Source organism: Triticum aestivum, chromosome 7A (assembly GCF_018294505.1).
Source record: "Triticum aestivum cultivar Chinese Spring chromosome 7A, IWGSC CS RefSeq v2.1, whole genome shotgun sequence".
Lineage (NCBI taxonomy): Eukaryota > Viridiplantae > Streptophyta > Magnoliopsida > Poales > Poaceae > Triticum > Triticum aestivum.
In genome coordinates, this window is record NC_057812.1 from 325946252 (window position 1) to 325968114 (window position 21863).

The 21863-nt window shown below is 43.3% G+C and overlaps 1 long non-coding RNA gene across 1 annotated transcript; it reads right to left on the minus strand.

The window, feature by feature from the left end:
* Positions 1-18485: 18485 nt before the first annotated feature.
* Positions 18486-21081, minus strand: LOC123150143 (uncharacterized). The gene is made up of 4 exons (XR_006474983.1): positions 20915-21081; positions 19796-20749; positions 19397-19677; positions 18486-19265 (listed from the first exon to the last, which is right to left on the minus strand). It is a non-coding gene; the product is annotated as an uncharacterized lncRNA (long non-coding RNA).
* Positions 21082-21863: the final 782 nt, after the last annotated feature.

The window sequence follows — 21863 nt, forward strand, 5'->3', positions numbered from 1 at the left end:
CTTTTTTGAAAGACAACCACGACGGACGACCAGAAGCAATAGCTGATTTATTAGTAGGTAAAGATAAACATATACCACTATATGGTAGGATGTATTTTCCCTATATAGGGTCGCGCTATTCGTCACCTGAGGTAATATTACGATCATTGCATAATTAAATTACCTTTCGAATTCAAATAGTTACATTCCTATTGATTCACTACGTAAAATTTGACATAAGAAAATAAAAATATATGTCATAAGACAAGAATTTTTTGCAGTTTATGTGTATTTTAGACTATGTTTTTACGTTTGTAATTTTACATAACATAAAATATTTTTTACGGTGATTATATATTTTATTACGGTCTTTTTTTGCGTCGAAAATAAGACAAAACTTACGGAACGTAAAATTACGATGCATTGATGGTAAAATAGAGGGGGTGAAGAATAACTATTCCTCACTCACGGTGACAAATAGGCACACACACACACATCTGGGACTTGAACTGATGAATTTAAGCGGTTGAACTGACGACATCCGAGCGGTTGAACTCATGCTTTCTCTTGCTGTTAAAATCGTCTTCTTTAGTTCAAATTTTTTTGCATTTTTTGTCGAAACGGGGCGTGTAATATATCATTGAAAACCTCTTGACATCCACATTACAATCTTATAATTTATTTTTGCAAAAAAATTATGATTTAAGAGCAGTTTTGAGAAACCATTATTTTCAAAACCGAAAACGCGAATTGTATTTTGGACTTAATTTTCAAACGGTTTGTCGGAATTGAGCAAATGAGATGGTGTTAGAAAGCTTGTGAAAATCCGCATCTTCCATATATCTACTATTTTTTTAAATTCTATATGATTTAAAAGTAATTTGAAAAATGGTGAACTTCCGGGTGAAACGTTTTTTCACTGTTTTTTGCAAACGGTTTGTCGGATTGACGCAAATGATACGGCGTTGGAAAGCTATGGAAAATGTGCAACTTTTGCGTATAGAAAGTTTTTTCTAATTCCTTACAGTTTAAATACGAATTCAAATATGATTCAAATTGATTTTGAACGCGGTTTTTTTAAAAAAGTTTGTCGAAATGAGGCAAACAATATACCGTTAGATAGCTATCGAAAATGCGAAAGTTAGTCATGTTGGACGTTTCTCTACTCCGCAACCGTTTAAGAGTAATCTTGAATACGGCATGACGGATCCTGCTGTTTTCTCGTTTGATAAACAGAGTAGTCGTACTGATATATGTGTATATTTGTATTGAGCTATTTTTTGTAGAGTAAATTTAAATGGTTCCGAAAAAAGGTATTTTTCACTAACTAGACTTTGCTCCATTTTTTGGGTAATATTTTTCTCATAAATTTTCAACGGTTTATTGTATCCTAGCCCTGAATTTGCATGATTTATATTGTTGAACTGAATGTTATTGTATCATCGCCCCTGTACTTGCATGGTTTGTCTCATTGAACTGAATGATATTTTTCCAACAAGAAAATGTTTTTTATTCATTTTTTCGAACTAAACATTTTTTACAACGATATTCTGGACATCTCTTATTTTGTGACTTGTACTTCTACCATTTGAATTGCATGGTGTTTCTTTTTGCTTGAACTTTTATAATTTAAATTTATGTCATTTCTTTTATTCCGAACGGACCACCGTTTTTAACTTGTACTAATCAATATTTTTAATTAAACCATTTTTCCTTTGTAGAACGGACCACCGTTTTTGTTTGTACGGATCAGTTCTAGAACTTGAACGTCAACGTCACGGAATTACACTTTGGATGGATCACCCTCTCCCATCTCGCTGTACTGATGATTTTCATCTTGTCGAACTGATCGTCTTCTCGTCGGAATGGGGCGTGTAATATATCGTTGGAAAGCTCTTGACATATACATTATAAATATATAGGAATTTTTCACAAAATCATCATGGTTTAAGAGCAGTTTTGAAAAAACCGTTTTTTTTTCAAAATCGAAAACGAGAATCGTATTTTGGACTAAATTTTCAAACATTTTGTTAGAATTGAGCAAATAAGATGGCGTTGGAAAGCTGGTAAAAATCCCATCTTCCATATATCTATTGTTTTTTCAAATTCTATACAATTTAAAAGTAATTTGAAAACGGTGAAATTCTAGGCGAAATGTATTTTCATGTTTTTTCGCAAATGGTTTGTCGAATTGACGCAAATGGTACGGCGTTGGAATGCTATGGAAAATGCGCAACTTTTTCATATTGAAATGTTTTTCTAATTCCTTGCGGCTTAAAAACGAATTTGAATACGGTCAAATTTGATTTTGAACGCGATTTTTTTAAAGTTTGTCGAAATCGGGCAAATAATATACCATTGGAAAGCTATCGAAAATGGAAAACTTAGTCGTGTTGAACGTTTTCTCAAATTCGTAATCGTTGAAGAGTAATTTGGAATACAGTGAGACACGTGGTGCTATTTTTCCATTAGAAAAAACAGAGTACTTGTACGGATCTACATGTGCGTTTGTACTGATATATTTTTCATTGAGTAGTTTAGAAAGATTCCAAAAAAGAGTATTTGAACGGATCTCCATATGGATTTGTACTGAGCATGTTTTCACAGACTAGACTTTACTCTATTTTTTCTGTATGGTTTTCCTTGTAACTTATGGTTCACGGTACATAATCCTGAACTTGCATGATTTATATCATTGAATTGAATCATATTTTTAAATAATAAAATGTTTTGTGTGTTTCTGTTTTTTAACTCGACATTTTTTGCAATATGTTCCGGCCTTCTCTCGTTTTACGAATTGAACTTTTACCATTTACATTTTCATAGGGTTTCTTTTTCTTTGAGCGTTTTCTCAAAACTTATCTGGGACATCGTGTTGAACTTCATTTTTTTAGTTGTGAACTTGTTGTGTTTTACAATGCGGGATCTAGAAAATAGGAGATTCACCTAATAGAGGGGCTAGTTACATACAACAGCTGTAGTAACACAACTGTCAGATAGGTACCTTGCAGCAACAACTATGGTTACCAACACACATACACATGAACCGGTTACAAGCAAACTTGCACACAGCCTGACAAACAAAAAACACACAAACTGACAAAAAAAATAGTACACATGAACTGATAATCCCCATGTCTAATGGTAGAACTTTGTTGCACCCAGGTTCAGCTATTTACCGAAAGTAGAATCTCTCGGTTTTATTAAATCAAACTAATGTTTAGATGTTCACCATTTTGGCCAACAGATCAGAATACTAACAACACCATATATGTTGAAGGTCGACAATACAGAGTTACATAACAAATTCTAAACACCATATATGTTGAAGGTCCCGTCAGTACAGAGTTATAGAACAAATTATTTGTCCAATGACAACGTAAGACTCATGACCAGCAATCACAAACAACACAAGCTCGACCGCGGGCATGTGTGTGCGGCAAGGGGAGGAGATACTCTGATGCTAGATGTGTAGAGACAACAAGCTCATGCATAGAAGACGATGGACGACTCGGTAGTAGGCCTTGAACTGCTCGCCTGATGGCTATGGATCATGCAAAATCCTGACCAAAAGATCACATCATTTTCACCAAACTAATCTCTTGAACTTGCTCCACGACAATCTTTGAACCTCCTGCAAGAAAAGCCATTATTTTAAAGTTCATATGAATACCTACAAGCAATGATCACAAACATTTACCGAACATTTCTTTTAAAGACTTATGCAACAATAATTAGAACCATAAAAATAGGGTGAAACTATGGTAACTACATTACATATCATCTAGATTCTAGCAATAACCGTTTTGCATGATCATTGGCATTTGGAATAGCATCCAACAACTATTAGAGTTCTATAAGACCGCATATGTACTTATTTTTGAAGATGTCTTTGTACTGCCCAAAAAGCATAAGCTGAAGCACAAAATAAACATTTAAATACATTTGTGCTCACAGGAATAGTCACACACCTAGAGAGCATGTTCTTTTCACATCTTCCTAACTACTCAATTAGCAAAGCAACACATCTACACATTTTAATAGCAGGAGCAAACAAAGAGAGAGATTGATATGAGAGACTGTCCTTGAAGCACGCAAAGGACTCCCATCGGCGCTCAAATTGGACGGCTGCCAGCAACCATGGTGGACGTGCCAGTGGTGGTGCGGCATGGCCAGAGCAGGCCGCTGGCTGTGCGGATACTGATATTCCAACACATCATGTTAGCGTACCAGGGAAATAGCAAGTTTTCCATAAAATTGTTATCCATACTAGGTAAGACCAAAGCTACAGGACAATACCTTTTCTTCAGCTAGCTACTACATGCTACTGCTCCTCCAGCAATGTAGCATCCCTGTATCCTCCTTGTGCTGGCAACCATTGGGAGCAAGCGCTGCTACCGCTCGACATGTTGAACCACCTGTAGGAATCAAAGTGAACTGAAGGGATTCAAACACATCAATGGACACATGTACTACACAATAATTTGCACATGTACTGTCCATAATAACAAACTAACATAAAAACAATTTATGAAGGAAACAATACTTGAAATCTGGTTGAGCTTAAACTGTTCAGATTTTTGAACTCCTGCAGCAATTATACTTGAACTTGCGCGACACATTTTTTGAAAGCATATAATGTTCAGAATACTCTATATGGAAAGAGGAACGGGGAACACGCTAGGACACATAGGAAAGCTTGAACTTGTAGCATCATTGTTTATATTTTTCTAATTGGAGAATAACATGCGACCTTATAGCATTTGATCACTTCTTGTAGCAATAGAAATAAGAAATATATACGACCTCCGACCCGAAATTATAAGAAATTTGTAAATACTAGTACTGCAAACCAATATTTATAAATACTAGTGAACTTGAACTTATGGTATCTCGACATGTGAACTGATTGCGTTACAAGCACACACACGAAAATCAAACGAAGCTGATATCAGTACATGTCAAAAAGATAATCAAGTTCATGTATATTAATTATGAGAAGTTCAAAAAGAAACTTTTTTAAAAGTTTGCACTAAAAAGGTGCAGACTGCATAACATCCAGTGAGGAGGACCATACTATTGAGGACACACACACATTCAAAGAATGAGGAGGCTCCCATTAGGAACATTCAGAGGCATGCATCTGCAAGTTGTTGCATTGCTAGTACCCATGTCATGGCAAAACAGATATGCCATCTCTGTTGCATCATGCATCTTTGTATGGAAGCTTGTTTTCCAGAAATTTAAGACAGTGTAAATATTATGTACTCTCTCTGTAAACTAATGTAAGAGCGTTTATATCACTATTTTAGTATTCTAAACGCTCTTATATTAGTTTACGGAGGGAGTACAATATGGACATTTAGTAAGTCCGAACTGATCTTTTTTGGCACTTTTTGCACCGAGGTAATAGCAGTGAACCTGTGACGAAGAATAGAAAACAAAAAGAAATTTTTTGGAGGTCGAATAAGACGTCGGTGATCAGGTGGACTGGCTACACCTCCTCCTATGGACTGATTGCTCTGGTGAAGTGGAGCTGATGGAGGCGGAGATCATGAACGACGCGATTTGGCCACTGCAGGGAATCCCAATGACTACCAAGTCGTCCTTGTTGTTCCAGGATGACGTCCAGAGCACTTCAACGGGGGTGGAGGAGCCGCGTCGCCGGAGGGAATGACGACTAGAGCAAATAAGTTTATAATCTTATCAACAAGTTTACAATTCTTTTTTGCTCTAGATTTTCTGAAGTGGTTAGGTATCACACGTCCTATGCATTATCTCAAACATTTGGTAAGCACCACAACTAGAGAAACTATATATATGTGCCAAGGGACTGAACAAGGCACGACTATTCACTCAAAAGCCGATAATGATCAACACGCAAGAAGGGGAACGCGCCAGCACAAAGTAAAACCAACATGTGTTTTGCAGCTACCTGATGTCCAAAGCTCATTTTGACTACCGATGTCAATCATGCTCTTCTTTTTCCCTTGCTGCTTGTTGCCTATGCACCAAAATTGTAGTAGCGAAGCACCTTAAATTAATTGACAAAAGAGGCACCTCTATTCACAAAAGAGGGGTCTGTCCAACCTATTGACATTGTTTAACATGGCAGTCTACAAACTCTATTGTGCATCTACAAATCTTATCATACTGTAATTGGACTTACGACATGTTTGGAAGGGAAATGTCAGCCAACATCTTATAGCCCTCTATTTTGATAAAAATAAAAGATCAAGGCTTCGGTATGGACAACTAAATTGTTAGCAATGTTCAGTCAACATGTTTTTATTTTGAATTTTTTTTCCTGAACTTGTTAAGTTTCTATGTATGAAAGTACAAACTTTCTAAGCATGAACTTTTTGCTAGGGTTTGTTTTTTGGTATTACAAATTGTTTCTGCATTACAATAAACAGCTTTAAAAGATAGCAAAATGGCACATGGATTCAAAATGAACTCAAACTGAAACAATTCAGTAGTAACATTCCTAGAGACATTGCAAGTTCTGAAATGAATGTTCTGGGTGTTCAAAGTTTTGAAATGAACCTATTTTTGAAGCTGAGAGAAACAAAATTCCACAGGGTTGATAGGGGCGTTAACGCATGGGTCATCGGGGCGGCCTTGGACGGGGACTGGTGGTGGTGAACGGCCTCAGGTGGCAGAGGTGAACGGCCTCATATGGCATAGTTGAACGGCTTGCGCGTTGAGGCCCCGGAGGGCGATGCCGGAACATGGGCCACAAATGGTGCATTGCCGGGAGGAGTGGTCACGGCACCGGCAGGAGGCGCGGGGAGGCGACCGCGTCCTTGGGAGGAGACGTGTCGCGTGTGGCAACGGTGGAGGTGTCGGGGGTGACCCCCGACGATGCCTAGTGGAAGCGGGGCGGCCACGGCGGCAGGTGAAGCCAGGGGGATGACGACAGCAGGTGGAAGCCGGGGGATCCGACGGCGGCAGATTGAAGCCATGGGGGCGGCGGTGGCGCCCTGGAAGGGGGCAGTCCCGCGGCGGCGCGCTAGAAGGGGGAAGCCCGCGGCGGCGCGCTGGAACGGGGAGGCCCATGGCCGCGCGCAGCAATGGGGGAGGCCGGCGATGCGCTGGAATGGGGGAGGTCGGCCGCGACACGAGGGGTGGTGGCGCAAGGCGGCGGGTGTGATGCCCCCGATTCAATCGTACACTAATCATACACGCAAACGTGTACGATCAAGATCAGGGACTCACGGGAAGATATCACAACACAACTCTACAAATAAAATAAGTCATACAAGCATCATATTACAAGCCAGGGGCCTCGAGGGCTCGAATACAAGAGCTCGATCATAGACGAGTCAGCGGAAGCAACAATATCTGAGTACAGACATAAGTTAAACAAGTTTGCCTTAAGAAGGCTAGCACAAACTGGGATACAGATCGAAAGAGGCGTAGGCCTCCTGCCTGGGATCCTCCTAAACTACTCCTGGTCGTCGTCAGCGGGCTGCACGTAGTAGTAGGCACCTCCAGTGTAGTAGTAGTCGTCGACGACGGTGGCGTCTGGCTCCTGGGCTCCAACGTCTGGTCGCAACAATCGAGTATAAAAAGGGGGAAAAGAGGGAGCAAAGCAACCGTGAGTACTCATCCAAAGTACTCGCAAGCAAGGAGCTACACTACATATGTATGCATTGGTATCAAATGGAATAAGGGTATCATATGTGGACTGAACTGCAGAAAGCCGGAATAAGAGGGGGATAGCTAGTCCTGTCAAAGACTACGCTTCTGGCCACCTCCATCTTGCAGCATGTAGAAGAGAGTAGATGATAAGTTCACTAAGTAGCATCGTGTAGCATAATCCTAACTGATGATCCTCCCCTCGTCGCCCTATGAGAGAGTGATCACCGGTTGTATCTGGCACTTGGAAGGGTGTGTTTTATTAAGTATCTGGTTCTAGTTGTCATAAGGTCAAGGTACAACTCCGGGTCGTCCTTTTACCGAGGGACACGGCTATTCGAATAGATCAACTTCCCTGCAGGGGTGCACCACAATTCCCAACACGCTCGATCCCCTTTGTGCGGACACACTTTTCTGGGTCATGCCTGGCATCGGAAGATCAACACGTCGCAGCCATACCTAGGCACAACAGAGAGGTCAGCATGCCGGTCTAAATCCTATGGCGCAGGGGTCTGGGCCTATCGCCCATTGCACACCTACACGTTGCGAACGCGACCAGAAGCAGACCTAGCCTAGCAGGCGTTCCAGTCCAATCCGGCGCGTGCCGCTCAGTCGCTGACATCACGAAGGCTTCGGCTAATACCACGACGTCGAGTGCCCATAACTGTCCCCGCATAGATGGTTAGTGCGTATAGGCCAGTGGCCAGACTCAGATCAAATAACAAGATCTCGTTAAACGTGTTATCTTGAAATAACCGCGAATGCCGACCAGGGCCAGGCCCACCTCTCTCCTAGGTGGTATCAACCTGCCCTGTCGCTTCACCACAAAGATCCACATAGAGGGCTGTCGGGAAAGTATGTCCTTCCAATCCCCAATTCGTGAATCAACCGCGGGTACTCCTCGAGCCAACCCGACTTTAGTCACCACATGTATCATGTATAAAGTTTATAGTATATACCCGTGATCACCTCCCGAGTGATCACGGCCCGATAGTATATCATGGCAGACGGACAAGAATGTAGGGCCACTGATGATAAACTAGCATCCTATACTAAGCATTATGATTGCAGGTAAAGGTAACAACAGTAATAGCAAGGACAGTCTATGCATCAGGATAGGAATAACGGAAAGCAGTAACATGCTACACTACTCTAATGCAAGCAGTAGAGAGAAGAGTAGGCGATATCTGGTGATCAAGGGGGGCTTGCCTAGTTGCTCTGACAAGAGAGAGGGGTCGTCAACACCGTAGTCGTACTGGGTAGCAGCGGCGTCGGTCTCGGTGTCTAGCGAGAGGAGAGGGGGAAGAAACAATAAATATTAAGCAAGCAGATGCATAGCGATGCATGACATGACAAGTAGCGGTGCTAGGGGTGCCCTAACGCGGTATGAGGTGGTACTGGTGAAGGGGGGAAATATCCGGGAAAAGATCCCTAGTGTTTCACGTTTTCGGACAGATGAATCGGAGGGGGAAAGTTGCGTGTTCGCTATGCTAGGGATGCGTGGCGGACGAACGGGCTGCGTATCGTTCGTCTCGTTGTTCTGAGCAAATTTCATGTTGAAAATAATTTAATCCGAGTTACGAATTAAAAGATATGATTTTCTAAAGATTTTATTAATTTCTGGAATTTAATTAATTATTTAAATTAATTCAAAATTGGATTTTATGACATCAGCATGATGTCATGCTGATGTCAGCAGCCAACAGGGTTGACTGGTCAACCTGACTAGTGGGCTCCACTGGTTAGTGACACATTTTAATTAAACAAATTAATTAACCTAATTAGTATTAATTAAAGGGGTGGGCCCCACTGTCATACTCTGTTAGTTAATTAACAATAGTTAATTAGGTTAATTAGTCATTAGGTTAATTAATCATACTTAGTTAATTTAATCAAAATTAATTAAGTTAATTATTTGATCATTTAATTAATTAATTAATTAATTAATTAATTAATTTTTTATTTTATTTTAATTTTTTAATAGACATTCTGGGTGCTAGGGCCCACGTGTAAGTGGTCCACGGCCTTGCGGGCACATGGGCGCGGGTGGGCGCCGGGACCCGGCTGGGCACCCGAGCGGGGCAAGCCGACGCGACCATCTCCGGCGACGGCTGGAACGGTGGGTGGGCTCGGCAGAGGCGCCGGCGTCGAGTGGAGCAGCGTTGGGGCTCGGCCTTGCAGCGCGTGCGACGAGGACGGCAAGGCATGGCCATCAGCGGGCGGCGTAGCCGAGCGCGGGGTGGCGGGTGCGTTCACGAGGAGGGGCGAGCCAAGGTGGGAGCGAAGTAGCGACGGAGGCGGGGCGCAGTCGGCGTGGAGCAGCTGTCGGAGGCAGGGCGAGTGCGCCGAGGCTGGCGGGGCGCGCGGCGCGTGGGCCGGGTGATGCGGGGTGGGGGGGCGGGGGGGCATGCGAAGCGTAGCGGCTGCGACGGCGCAGGCGTCGAGGGGCGTAGGCGTGCGCGTCCCGAGCAGTGCGCAGGGGAGCGGGCGAGCGGCGTTGTGGCGCTAGGTGAGGGCGGCCCGGAACGTGAGCCCCGGTATGCGGGCGCTGCGACAGCCACAACAGAGGGGAGCGACGCGCGTGCGGGCGGCAGCAGGGGAAGCGGGCGGCAAGGCAGAGCAGGGCGAGGGAGGCGCGGGCGCGGCAGGGCCGCGGTGAGCGCGTCCGCGGCCGGAGCGCGGGCGCTGATGGGCGTGAGCCCGACGCGCGGGCAACAACGAACGCAGCGCGTGGGAGAGAGAAGGGGAAGCTCACGGGGGAAGTGGGGGACTGGGCAATGGGGCTCGAGGGGGCCGTCGGGGACGACACGGCGGAGAGGGGTAGACCGGTGGGGGAGCGCCGGCGAGGTCCAGACGGGGAGGGGGCGACGGCGTCGGGCGGCGACCTCCTCCTCGATCCCGATCCAATCAGGGAAGAGGGGGAGGAGATATTTTCGCGTGGGGGGGGGGAAGTGGGGTGGCGGCCGGTTAAGGTTTGGGGGAGGGAGTGGATATGGGGAATGGGGGGGGGGTTTGGCCGGCTGGGCCTTTGCCCAGTTGGGCCGGTGGCCTGGTGGGCCGAAGCCCAAGGGGCCGGGGGGTTCTTTTATTTTATTTTTGCTTTCTGTTTTGTTCCATTTCCTTTTATTTATTTTCTTTTACTGTTTTAATTCAACTTAAATCATTTAGGCACTTTATAAAAATGTATTTATTACACCATAATTAAATATGCAAATTATGGCACCGCCTGAACATTATTGTTTTAATTTTTGAATTTTTTTATTATTTAACTTTATTTTAAATTTGAATTTGACTCGATTTTGAACTACCGATAGATTAGCAACATTAATCGTGGTGACGTGGCATGATTAGCGTTGGATTACTGTAGCACGATTATCCGGGCGTTACAGCAGGGGAAGGGGTGGCGACGGTGGCGAGATGGGATCGTGAAGTGGGTGGTTCGGGGGAGACAGGATGGAGTTTTTTTTTCTTTTCTATCGGGCCGGTTCGAGTTGGTGGGATGGATGCGGGAATCTGTAGTTGTGTCACGCGCGTGTCTATATAGGGCGCAGGGGTAACAGAATATTATTTTATTACTAGTAACAGAATACTCCATTAAAAGTGTGTGTGTGTGTATATATATATATATATATATATATATATATATACATACATACTTCCAGAAGTACATACTCCCACCCTTTAACGGGTCCTTTGAGTGGATATACCCAATATCTAACAAACCAACTAATCAGAAAAAAATTGGAGCTACTTTTCTGTTGTGGTGCGCACGGGTAGGTCTCTGATCCTAGAATTAAGGGACTGTACTTGTGGATCTCAACTTCTGAACATCGAAACCTTTTGACCACACGCCTGGCATGTATGAGTATATAGGTTAAAAAAATGAGTATATAGGTGAAGTGAAGTAGTGCATGCATGTTCCCATCAAAAAAAGCACTGCATGCACGTGAGGTCTATGCTAGCTAATTCTTTTAGTACCCATGTATTAATATTTGTGGGCCATATATACTTTTAATGGAGTATAGAAAACATTTTCCTGATGGAGTATGCATCAAAAAAAATTATGGAGCACATACCACCAATTTTGTTTGAAATGAAGCATACATCACTTTCTTTTATGGATTATAATTTTTTCTCGTGCGTCAATAACTCAATATGTACGACCTTTTCCAAATGTAGTGTACTAAATTTTGGTAAAGTATGCACCACATTTTATAGATGGTGTATATATCACATTTATTTAAGTGAAGTGTATGTCAAATTGTTTTTCACAATATAGTATATGCCACTTTCTAGTGACGGAGTATATGCTATTTTTTAGGATTGAGTATATACCACATTTTTTGCCATGTAGTATATACCATATTTTCTTGCGATGGAAGAAGTATATACTACAATGTTCATACCAGATCAACCGTATATACCACTTGCCACTTGGTTTACAAAGGAGTATGTACTAGAAATACCGATCAGACTGGTGTACTATAATTATTTAAATACAAAAAAGTATAGATGTTTCAAATATTTATATTGGTCCACACCAGAAAATACAAACGTATATATACATCACAGCGGAGAGCACGCTTGCCCTTGCATGCTTGCTGCGTATGCATGTTGCATACATATGGTGGATCAGCCGATGCCATCTGATCATGTACGCAGACGAATATAAATTTATAGTAGGATGTAAGTATAATTTAATCATACATCATAGGAATTAGTCCATGAACGGACAACATGTACAGTAGCTATCATTTTCATGGATCTACTGATTTGCCTTACAATTAACTAGAGTAGCAGGATGCTTATATTGCATCTGCCAAAATAAAGCCCGGCGTATGCAATCCTAGGTCCTCATGTCGCCGCCGCACGTATCTTCTCTCTGTCATTGAGCCGAGCCATCGAGCGCCACCGCCAACCGCATCTATGTTCACCATGGAGCCCCTGGATTGCCCTGATTTCACTACTGTGACATGCAACAACGAGCCGAGATGAATGCATGGAGTTAACACGAATGCTTATAGAAAATAATACAAGGATGTCTCTTACGTATCGCCGCCGGAGTCCCGGATGGAGCACGTACTTGGATGGCAAACCCCAATTTTTAGCACCATGACAGAGTCCCGGATGTTGGATGGCAGCCGCTCTCGCCGGAGTCCCGGATGGATCAGCTCGTCGCAGGTTGGGATAGGCCGTGCATCAAAGAAATTGGAGATCGGGCTGGGAGAGTTTCACCGGACGGTCGCGTCGCCGTTAGGCAAGGTATTAATATGTGGGCAACTACGCACATTCCTGATCCCTAATTTCTTGGAACTAATTTTCAAACTATGCGTGATCCATGCAGAGAGATTTATCAGGTAGTTAATTAATAATTTTATTTGATTAAATAATTGCTAATGGGCATGCATTTTTAACCCGTTACCACATTGGCGTGAGCTATTTGGTGCTAGGAGTATGTACTCCTAGGAGTACTGACCCATTTTTTTTATATATAGGATGGGTTTATTCTAATAACACGCCTTAAGACCTTATTCTAATAACACTTAGGCTTATTCTGATAACACTCACCCGTGCCCATCCCCACCTTCTTCCTTTCCGGAACACCTGCACACACCCCCACCTTCTTCCCCGCCGGGGCCCCCGAACCCCCACCTTCTTCCCCGCCGGCCCAACACAACCCACCCTCTTTCTTGCCCCCCCCCCCCCCCCCCAACCCACCTTCTTCCTTGCACGGGCCCCCGCACCCCCCACCTTCTCCCCCGCTGGGATCCCCCACCCCCACGCGCCGGCCACCATGGTCTCCACCACCACCTCCAGATCCACCTCCAAATCTGGGCCACAGCCGCCGCCGTCTTCCCCTGTCTCTCGCCAAAGCACCCCGCCGCCGCCACCTCCTCCCACCTTCCTCCACCGCCCCGATGCGCCCTCTCCTGCCCCCCGACGCCTCTCCTGCGACGGATCCAGCCCCGCCGCCCTAGCCACCTTCCTCTCGCCCCCAGGCTGGGCCTCAACCAGCGCCGCCGTGGTGCGCAACTCCGCTTCCCTTCCCCCACCCCCTCGCCCCGATGCACATCTCCCCGTCGATGGATCCGGGCGGAGCTGTCCCTGCCGCGATTGCAGGAGACGGGGTCGAGGTGCGGATGCTGCTGACCCCCGCGTGCTCCACCGCGCCGGCCGCCCCACCTTTCTCCGTCGGCCGCCCCGCCTCTCTCTGTCGGACGACCATATGCTCCCATTGGGGGCTGCACCACGCCTTCCCCGCACCGAGGTCACCGTGGCCCTCTCCTCCCCAGATCCGGTGAGCCCCCCATGGACCTCTCATCCCCAGATCTGGTGAGCCCCCCGGCGGCTCCATCCACCTCTCCCTCCTAATCTGTTGCGGAGCACATCAAGCACGCATCTTTACTTTGGCGTTCGTGGCATGGGTGCTGCAGTTTGCTGCCTCCCATGCAGCAGCACTCCGGCGGGCAACGTGCAGTTCCCTGCTCCCTCGACGACACTTTGGCAAGTGGTTCAGATGACGCCCCCGAGCTCCTCTTCCCTCCTGGCCATGAGAGAACGGGCGTTGTGCTGCAGTTTTCTCCATGTGCGGATGCAGCACAAACCGCGAGCAGGAAGCTGACGGTACATTGGTGGTTTGCGTGCAGTACACCTCCTGTGACAAAAAATGATGCAGCTCAAAAAGTTCAGTGATGCAGTATGCACTACTCGTTGATGCAGTGCGGTTCCCATAAACAATGTGTGGCGATGCAGTAAGGTTGGTGCCTGCGTGCTGTTCCGATAAGCAGAGCGCGAAGTTGTAGTCTGGTTGCCGTCGCGTGCGATTCCCAGGTGTGGTGATGCTGATAGTTTCCTTGTGTAGCTCGTTTTCTTATCTAGACACCGTGCGGTTCATCAACAAAAGAAGGTTTGCTTATTTTTATCCTGCAGTTCAGTTCGACGAGCTTCCCTCTTGTGCGATTCAGAGGGACCAAAAAAACAGGGTGTTTGTTTCAATAAAATCTACATCATGTGGTGGTGCATTGCATTCATGCGGTTTGGGCTGGTGCACTTGCAGTACGGTGCATCGGCAGACGAAGTTCTTTGTGGTTCGCTCTGAGAAACATTGATACAATACACTTATCTCGTCTCAGCAGTCATGGAGCATTCATAAAAAAATGAGAAAGAAAAAAAGAAAAAATAATAGTGCAGCTCAGTAACCTCAACCCTGCAAACTTACGAAAGCATTTTACAAAAAAATGCAGTACACTAGCCTCGATAATTTAGTTTGAACGTATTTATACGAAAGTAGTTTGAAAACGATAAAAAATTCCATTCAGTGCACTTTAATTTGTGTAGGGGTTCACTTTCTCTTTGATCTGCACTGCACTCATCCCACCAGGTACCATGTGTTTTGTGTTTCATAATCTTTTTAGAAAAAAGTTAGAAAAAAGATGAAAGAAATCATGAAGTTCACTTGACAGCCTGCTGCAGTGTGGTTTTCCGTTTGAAGCAGTGCACTCTTCTGTCCGATGAAAGGTCCACTCGCTTGGTCAACGTGTGTAAAAAATTAATAAGTATGAAAAAACAACAAAAACTCATGAGGTTCACTTTTGATAGTGTTGCGGTTCATTTTCGCGAGTGTTGCGGTCCACTCGTTAAAAAAAAGTTGAAAAAAAGACAACAAAAACTTTTGCGAGAAACTTTATGTCCGACGAAAAGAAATCATGAAGTTCACTTGACTGCCTGCTGCAGTGCGGTTTTTCGTTTGAAGCAGTGCGTTCTTCTGTCCGATGAAGTACTCACGATAATTTTGGTCTTCACGAAAAACAGAGTGTCCGCTTTTAGGTAAATTTAAAACTACTCTTAAACCGTAAGGAATTAGAGAGAGTGTTCTACATGAAAATGTTGCGTCTCGTCGATATCTTTCCAACGGCATATCATTTGAATCATTTCGACAACCGGTTTGTAAAAATTTCACGATAAACGGTCGCTGCCACTCATCGTTCGCCGCACGATTTTCAAAATTAACTTAAAACTATAAGGAATCTCGAAACCATTTCTACATATGAAAGTTGCGCCTTGTCCATAGCTTTTCAACGATGTATTACACTCCTTGTTTCGACAAACAGTTCAAAAACTAGAGAGAAAACGGTACCGAAAATTGCAAAAAATTCAAAAAAATAGAATTCCGCGATTAAGTAAATTCAAAACTGCTCTTAAACCGTAATGAATTAGAGAAAATAATAGATATGAAAAGATGCGCCTCGATGACATCTTTCCAACGGCGTATCATTTGCCTTATTCCGATGAGCGGTTTAGAAAAAAATCACGAAAATACGCTCGCTGCCACTCGTCATCCGCCGCACCATTTGTGAAACTGCTCTTAAACCGAGAGGAATCTCGAAAAGTGTTCAACATGACGAAGTTGTGCCTAATCAATAGCTTTTCAACGGTATATTATACGCCTTATTCCGATAAATGGTTAAAAAATTAGAGCGAAAACAGTACCGAAAAAACATTGGAGGCAGTTTTTTTCCACACGAAGTTCACTCGTGTGAGTACTGCAGCACACTTGGTTCAAATAATGACGTGCACTTGCATTGAGCGTGCAGTGCGGAAGTGTTATCAGAATAACTATTCTGATAATATTATCAGAATAGACCGGTATATATATAGGACGACCATATGGGGCACCTAGGTGCCTGGGCACCTTGCCTATAGACTGTTGGATTACATTGAGGCCTCCTTTGGTTTAGAGGAATTTCATAGGAATTCTAGAGGATAGGATTCTTATAGGATTTTTTCCTTTAGAGCCTTTGGTTCATAAGAATGGATTCCTATTCCTACATAGGATTGATTCCTATCCTCCATATTTCATAGGAAAATAAAAAAGAGCCTAGACTCAATGGAAAAATTCCTTTGGTGTCCACCAAATGACATCTTGTTTCCTATTCCTACTCATAGGATTTGAGATACATGTCATCTCATTTCCTACAAGATTCCTATTCCTATGATAATCCTATCCTATGAACCAAAAGAGGCCTGAGATGTGTGCATGTGTAACTACTATTAACACTAACGGGTCACCTGTTACCTCTTTTATTAGGAAAAAGTTATTGCTTGATATGGACATTTAATATCCACATTAGAAGGAGAGAGAAAATCAGCAATTAATGATCCATTAAGTCCATGCATGGTCCATTACGTGCCCTTCTTTCTTTCTTTCTTATACGTACACTTATTTCATTTTCTGGTATGTCTTGAAAATCATTTATGAGTATGTCTTCAATATACATGTAATTTTTGTAGAACACAGTATGTTTATTTTAATTTTTGATATATCATTTATGGGTATGTCTCTTATATATTATTTACGGTTATGTGTTCCAGGCATATACCATGTATTTTATTTTTGGGCATATTATTTTATGGGTATGCCTTCAAATACCATTTCTGAGTATGTATTAAAAAGGTATATTATGTTTAGGTATGTCACCATTAATATTACATCATTTTAATTTTCAGAACATAGTGCGTGTAATTATTTTTAGAACACAGTACTTGTATTTTATATTGGTATATTATTTACGGATATGTCTTCAATATCATTTACGGGTATGTCTTCAAGATATATATGTGTATTTTATTTTTGAGTATATTATTTACGGGTATGTCTCCCATACCAATTACGGGTATGTATTCAAAAAAGTATTATATTTTGGGTATGTCACCGGTTACTGGTATATAATCGCCCAGTGATATGAAATTGATAGTACCCAATACAATTACAGATATGAGAAATTAGGATTGCTCAATATATTTTTAGGTATGTGCATACTCATCATATTTATGGATAAGTACATACCCTCACTTGAAAATTATAAGTATATACCCAATAATACATAGGTACTATACGTAGTCGCAAAGTGGGTATGATACCTAACTTTTGTCTACGCAAATTTGAGGGCATGGTACCAAATCAATTTTAGTATATAGTCGCAAATACATATTGTACAACTTCTGCATGAAAATGTAATGAGAAACAAAACAATAAAAGGAGATGTACTAATTGAGAGAATTTAAAACACTTAATTCTATGTCATACATGGAAAGTCTTGCATGCAAATACTAGGAAACAAATCAGAATTTCTAGAAAATGCACTAACGGGTTGGACCCGATCAAGGTGCCCAGGCACCTAGGTGCCCCAAACATTTCATATATATATATATATATATACACACACACACACACACGAAAATGGCCTTTGGTGGCCGAGCTACCTGGAGGCCGTAATCAGCCTCGTCAGTGCCCGTCGCGATCGGTGCCAAGGGGTATGACGCTACTGTATTCTGCATGTATTTGCAGAAGAGGACGATACACCGCGCTCGTATTTGCCAGTAAATAAACAATGCTGGCTCACGTATACTGGCAGGCACAAGAGTGTTGTACAGCTGCATGTCGTGGTCACAGCGCGCATCGGCTCAAAGACATGTGTACACGGCACAGGATCGACTCCGTCAACATGTCCCACGACAGGGAGCTATTTGAGTTCGGATGTTGAGGAATCAAAACGTTGCCCTGGTCTCACCGGCTACTTATAGCAGAGATGGGTTGGTCTTCCTCCTCAAACACAATCGACATGGCTTCATCTTCATCCCCAGTTCGTTCCAGGGAAAGGCTTTTGCCGCTCATCACTTGCCCAGAGTGCGGCGAGGTTCAGGTGGAGACCAACATCAGTGGGGTAGACGGTGGCTGTCATTCAAAATAAGAAACCCACACAGTAAGTGACGTTTTTCCCCTGAGAAGCTTGAATCTTACGTGATACACCAATCAAAGAAATACAGTTTCATCACCAACAGATTGGAAAGGAGCGAACAAGAGATTTCAAACTGAAAACACAGAGTCTCCAACTAATTATCCACAACAACGAAACTACAGATACAGAGATTCACTAATATATGGCAGAGTCACTAGCAGTCTGATAGCCAACATAAACACAGCTACATGAACTGTTATACTTCAACCATAAAAACAAAACAAAATCAGTCGTAGAAATCTGCAATGGGCGCGTTGGTGTATGTGTTCCTTTTGTGGCCTGTCAGACTACACCTTGAGCAGCGAGGCGACTTCCTCGGCGCCTTGGGAAGATTGCCGCGCTGCGGACACATAGTGCTCTTGTGCCCTTGCCCACGGCAAATCAAACATAACCGGCTCCTTTTAGCTGGCTGTTCATATGGCGCTTTCTCGTGGCTTGTCGTAGGTCGCCCCGCTGGTCTCTTCTTTGATGGTGCCCCAAAGCTATCTGAACATTGCGAGACACTCTGTGCCTGATTTGTTGGACCAAAATGTTGCTTGTGCGCTATAGATGAACCTGCAGAATCACCCGACAACTCTCTGTCGGATAACCCCATGCCATCACGTACAATAGCCACCGGCTCCGCAATGCTTTCACATTTCTTAGCTGCTCCATGGCAAGAGTATATGCATCCACATTGTTGTCACCAAGTCTAACAATTTCAGGGCAAAGCAGATGCAGATTGTTATGTCACCGTGAGGAGTACTTGAGAGGGCCTTGGTCTTTCTGGTAAAGGAGAAGCTCTGGAGGCGGTATATTCATTGCATCCCTTGTCCAACGCTTCAGCACGTGTTTGACTGGAACCTCCTGCAGACCAAGTTGGATCATCACTTGAGAATAAAAAGGCTCAGTGTCAAAATGTACCATTTTTTCTGATCTCGGTAATAACTTGTCTTGCAGACATAACAAAACAACATCATCAACAATAAAAACCACACCTTTAGTGCATGGCTGCACACCATGCCGAAATGCTCAAACATTCCACATTCACACTTGAATTCATCAGCAAGCTCATTGAACTGGACGAGGAATTCATTTTTACACCATTTGTCTCGAGAATCTTTCTTTACATGCCTTGCTATGTATTCACGGCGAGGCACAATTTCAATCAGAACACATGACCCACCCTCATATAGCATCTCGCCAAAATTTTCAAGCATAGCGCTTGTGTGGATGCATGAATCTCGATAGGTAGGTTCTGAGCTAGGACAACACCACCCTGCGTGTGGAGACATATAATTAGCACGTGCTGCACATGATGTTCATCACCATCAGGGCATGATTCATGGTAAGATAGAAAATGCATGTGGGTGAACTTATAAACATTGTACTCTTACCAGTTTGGTTCTTTTCTCCTGATAACTCTCCTCAGAATCTCTGTCAAATTGCATCTTCTCATATTGCCTAACAAACAGGTGCATCCGCGATCCTGGTGGCACATATCTCCAGCCCGCATTGTGTTGAACACCTCTATTGTCTTTGTGGCATCATTGTCTGATTGCTCTCTGTTAAGTTTTCCACAGAGTCTTCAGAGATCTCTTTGTGAATGGCACCTCCTTCACCGATCCAAAAAAACCGCCCACTAAGCTGTAAACCTTGCTTAGGCTTAGGACTCTGCTTGGGTTGGCGTCCCTCTCTTCTGCCTTGTTAATCCTAATACTACAATCTTCCAAAAATGGTGTTAACTGTATTTTCTAGCAATCCAGACCGAGATAAGAAGAGCAATTCTTAAAAAATTAGTACTGACCATTCATACAAAATCATGCATTAATTGTGGTTTAAAAATTGTGGTTTCAAGCTAGCATCAATACTATAAGAGGGGAATATTTTTTCGTTTCTCCATGGGCGAACTCTCTTTTTTCTAACGGAGGGGCGAACTCTCCCATGGGGTGTGTTTTTGCTACAGGAAGTGCTGGAAGCTAGAATAACTGGTACAAAAGAAAAGTAATGACAAAACGACCATGTGTTTGTTACCGTCGACTCCAGCAGGAGCCCTTTGAATTGTTGACGATGACACCCTCTGCATCTCCATATTCTCTCACAGATGCAGCCATCGCACACTCAGGAGCCATGTCGTTTGAGTCACCAACGACCTCACTTTCGCTGTTGCAGTATAAGCCAACATTCGCCTCCACATCTCGGGACTGCTCTTCGTCGTCACTGCCATCCATGGATTCAGAAGAGATCACATGAGCGGAGCGCCCGCGAGCTTCATGGATAGAAGCAACCACAGACTCCACAACATCGATTCCGCCACCCAAAATATCACCCGCATCTACCCCAGGAACAATCTACAACACATACACGATACCCATCCAGTCAGATCCAACAAAACAAAGGGAGAAGAAGAACTCAAGAACCAATACCAAAATCAAGTAGCAGAATACCAAGTCAAAATAGATCTCCAATCGGAAGAAGTAAGAGCAAGATAAATAATATGGCAGTTTGGTTCTCACCCAGATTCTGCTTCCTCAAAGAAAAACTCAAGGCCCTCCATGGAGAATCGCCGCTCCGCACAGCTACCACGGGAAGAGACGGATGTTCTGACGAAGGGAAGAAAAAAGACGGCTTCTTTGGTTAAACTAGCTGCAGCGCCAAATCGGCCCATCAAAGTGAGCATTATTATCGCACCAGCCACCGCTCCAGCTACATGTGCTATTTTTAAATCAGCCCAGCAGACGCATGAGGTGCCTGTACCCCGCGTGCCCCCGAGGCCCACGTAGAACGGTAGCACACCAGCCCATGGCACACGTGTATTTCAACATATGAGCCACCGTATAGAACGAGCGAGAAAATAGGAGCACACATCGCGGTGCTATATTGCACGGTGCGAGATTACGGCCTGCAGGGTGCTCGGCCACCAAAACGCCACTCTCTCTCTCTCTCTATATATATATACATATATATATATATATATATATATATATATAGTGTTACTATTCATCATCCAGGATGCAGAATAAGTTATTCTTCACCCGAGGTAATCTTACGATCATTTCATAATTAAATTACGTTTCGAATTCAAATATTTACATTCCTATTGATTCACTACGTAAAATTTGACATAAGAAAATAAAAATATAGGTCATAAGACAAGAAAATTTGCAGTTTATGTGTATTTTAGACTATGTTTTTATGTTTGCAATTTTACATAACATAAAATATTTTTTACGGCGATTATATATTTTCTTACGGTTCCTTTTTGCGTCAGAAATAAGACAAAATTTACGGAACATAAAATTACGGTGCATTGATGGTAAAATAGAGGGGGGGGGGTGAAGAATAACTATTCCTCACTCAGGGTGACGAATAGCGCGACCCTATATATATATATGATCGGTTCTACGAGAAATTATATTTATATATATGCATAACGTGTACAATATGTAACATCGTAAAATACTA